Genomic DNA, 3,550 nt, shown 5'->3' with positions numbered 1-3,550 from the left:
ATTTTATTTAGGGTGATTTTAAAAATAATTTTAAATAGAAACACAGCTTCTAATATTCGGTTTTTTAATCTGGTTTTACAGGGGTTTGTATTTTTTATGTTTTGTATTTGTACTGTTTTTAATATGCTGTGCACCGCCCTGAGTCCTGCGGGAGAAGGGCGGTATATAAATTAAATTATAATAATAATAATAATAATATGTCTCTGTGGTATCAGATGGAATATTAAAGCAGACCTGGGCATCTTACGGCCCATGGGCTGTCCCTGTCTGGTCAGTGGTGGGCCCAGCGGTGGCAAGTGGCAAGACAGTAATGGTATTGCCTGGGTGGACAGGGGGCAGTGGAAGGGATGGGGCAGCAGCCCTCATGTGGCCCATTGGGATAATTAATTGTCCACCCCTGTATTAGAGGGATGTCCTGGTTCCCTTTGAAGACATAAATTGAGAGGATAGAGCAAGGAGTTTAAAAGATACAATTAAGATTCATGCAATGCTCTTTATGTCATGGGACACAAAAGATCATCCAAAAAATCCCTGTTTTATATAAAAGGCGGAAAGGAAAGGAAAGGAAAGGAAAGGAAAGGAAAGGAAAGGAAAGGAAAGGAAAGGAAAGGAAAGGAAAGGAAAAAGAAATACATTTCCTTTCCAATTTAATGTCAATAGTTCATCCCTCAGGAGTGTCATTTGCTCGGATCTCGGAATCAGCCTTTCTCTGTTATTGCCTCCTTTATCTGGAACAGTTTCCCCCAATATTAGAATAGGCTCCACTTCTCCAGGCCATTTGCAAAGATATTAAAACTTGGCTTTTTCAATGACTCTTTGGGGTCTGGGGAATGGTGTTTATCTTGCTATTCTGTCAAGGTGAATGTTTATATTTGTGGTTTGCTCCTTGGTTTGGATATAGCATGTTGTTGCTGTTAGGGAGAGTTTTCATATTATTTTTTAATTTACTGCTGATTATAGGCAGTAAGGTCCTCAATTATTTATGATTGGGGCAGTATGTAGGCCTTAATTGCTTAGTTTATAGAAATATTTAAAGATCTCTCTGATTATACACTATAAAGTACAAGGTTGCTAAAATTCAAGCTTGTAAAATTCACTGGGAATTAACCACCACTTAAGAAGTTAAACAAATTTGACAAAACCTGCATTTATGTGCTAGCACAATTGCAGTGGTGTCTATTAACTTCAGGGTTTCTTACCACCTAGTTTAGCAGTCTTTTGTTACACTGTATTAATGTGAAATAATGTTTTTGTCTTTTCATTTGAATTCTCTTTGTAGATAACATAGTGATATATTTGATCATATTTTATTACTTGTATAGCACTGTATTCAGAGAGCACTAAATTTATTTTATTAAAATTATAGATGCCAGATTTAATTGTGATTCTGGGCAGGTATGCATAGTTTAATACCATGTAATTCCCATAATACAAAAAGCAGCCATTATTTCACCAAACAATTCTCAAGGAGCCTATCACTACTTAGGCCTGGGGGAAAAAGCAAGGTCTTAAGTGTTTGCCTAAATAAGATCAGGGATATGAATCATTTCTCTCTGGAGGGGGAAAGATATCATTCCAGAAGGAAGGCAAAATATAATAGAAAATGCCCATTTCCCAGGCCCCATCAGTTCCCCCATTTTACAGCCTCCAGACACTGGAACTAGGTTTTGACACCATCACCTGGTCAGCTCAGGATTGAGATATATAGCTGTGTATCATCAGCATATATAGCTGTTCAGCACTCCTAGCCTCATGTAGATATTAAACAAGTAGGTCAAGAGTACTTGAACTAACAGACAGAATGGTCTTGTCCATTTCTTTGGGCATCACAAAATCAAACTCAGTCCTAATAACCTCACAAGATTGTGTCCAATCAACTCACTTGTACTTGCTCAGTCAGAGTCCAACTCCAGAGCAACTGTGAGGATCCTGTAGCTCAACCCTCCTTCACAAAATAGAACTACTAGATGGTTATCAACACATGAAATAATAGATGAGAAATAACAACATTATCTTACCCTTATTGCCATGATTTTAGGTCCGAATATGGGTTCACACCTGTGTATGATCAGATTTGTTCTTTGTCTATCTCCCAACAGCTTAAGATGTTTTGGTGGTATTTTGTTGGTATATGAGTACAGTGATACTAAATGTACTGATCTGTTCATTGTTTCTGATATGTTTTTGATGTATGGGAGAGTTGTCCTTTTCATATATTGTGACAGTTACATCGCAACAGCTTGTGTAGCTAAGAGCTTTTTAATGAAGTTGCATGGGTATCTGTTGCATTGGGAGATGTTGTATAGATAGTCTATATGAGAATAAGTTCATTAGAATGCAGGTCTTGAGATCACATATGAATGAATCACAAATGAATAAAGTAATCCCAGTGTGAAAACAACATTTGCATATAATTAAAATGAATGCATTCCGTGTTATTTTGTTTTCTTATAAATGCAAACCTGAAAAATTAAACTAAAGAAACTATTTAAGAAAGCTATACTGATTAAGTTATCCAGATCAGATAGAGAAAAGGAAAAGAATTTTATGTTTCATATTTGTAAGAGGCCAATAAATATATAGTGAGAGATTGCGGGGGAGGCTGGGAAAGGAATGGAAACAAGTGTAGACAGACAATTAAGAGACAGCAGGCAAGTCAGTTGCCAGCTTATCTCATAAATGACAACTTAACCCAAGTGGAAAGAAACCTGGGAAGAAACATTTCAAATAATTTGAAAAGATTCTGCCTTAAATAACTCTCTATAAATAAGGATAGCAAATTCTCTTCCAGTAAATATATTTCCAAGATATTTACTCCAAATTATAATTAAAGATATTGTACTGAAATATGTATGCTTCTTCCTTCCGTGATGTTATGCATCTGTGTGGAGTTGGACAAATATTTAAACAATGTTTATAATAGAAGTTATACATAACAATTCTGCTAAGTGGATCATAATATAATTTAGACAGTATTCAGCTGTGTTTGTTAACCAGTGAAATAAATAGAGCTGACTGAATGGAATCCAGGTCCTTTCCTCCACCACCCAAAATCTGTTTTTGAGCCTTAGAAGATCTGTTGGAGCATACAGTATTTGAGATGCCCTGGAAAGAGAGAAACATTTGGAAATTCTGCTGTAGTGGTATGTATTTGATGAAATCCCTCGAAGGAAAAGAACTAAGGCCAAAAAATTGGCAAATGCAGACCATCAGGATGGAAAAGAAATAAAATAATAATAATAATAATAATAATAATAATAATAATAATTTAATTTATATACCGCCCTTCTCCCATAGGACTCAGGGCGGTTCACAGCATATTTAAAAACAGATACTATACACAAATACAACAATACAAAAACACAAAAATATAAACCCCAATAAAAACCGAATTAAAAACCAAATATTGACGGCTGTGTTTCCAATTAAAATTGCTGTTAAAACCATCCCTACCTAAAATCCTCCCTAGGTCAGGCCCGCTTGCTGGAAAAGCCATGTCTTGAGGGCGCGGCGGAAAGTAAGGAGATCCGGAATCATCCGGATCTCGGGG

The 3,550-nt window shown here is 36.2% G+C and overlaps 1 protein-coding gene across 1 annotated transcript in view; it reads left to right on the top strand.

Moving 5' to 3' along the window:
• Positions 1–3,550, top strand: part of ELP4 (elongator acetyltransferase complex subunit 4) — a 159,369-nt gene that overhangs the window by 136,450 nt on the left and 19,369 nt on the right. The gene's annotated exons all lie outside the window — the stretch shown is intronic.

Source organism: Protobothrops mucrosquamatus, unplaced genomic scaffold (assembly GCF_001527695.2).
Source record: "Protobothrops mucrosquamatus isolate PMUCROS unplaced genomic scaffold, P.Mucros_1.0 scaffold1727, whole genome shotgun sequence".
Lineage (NCBI taxonomy): Eukaryota > Metazoa > Chordata > Lepidosauria > Squamata > Viperidae > Protobothrops > Protobothrops mucrosquamatus.
The sequence above is the reverse complement of the archived record's forward strand: the minus strand, read 5'-3'. Positions and strand labels throughout refer to the sequence as shown.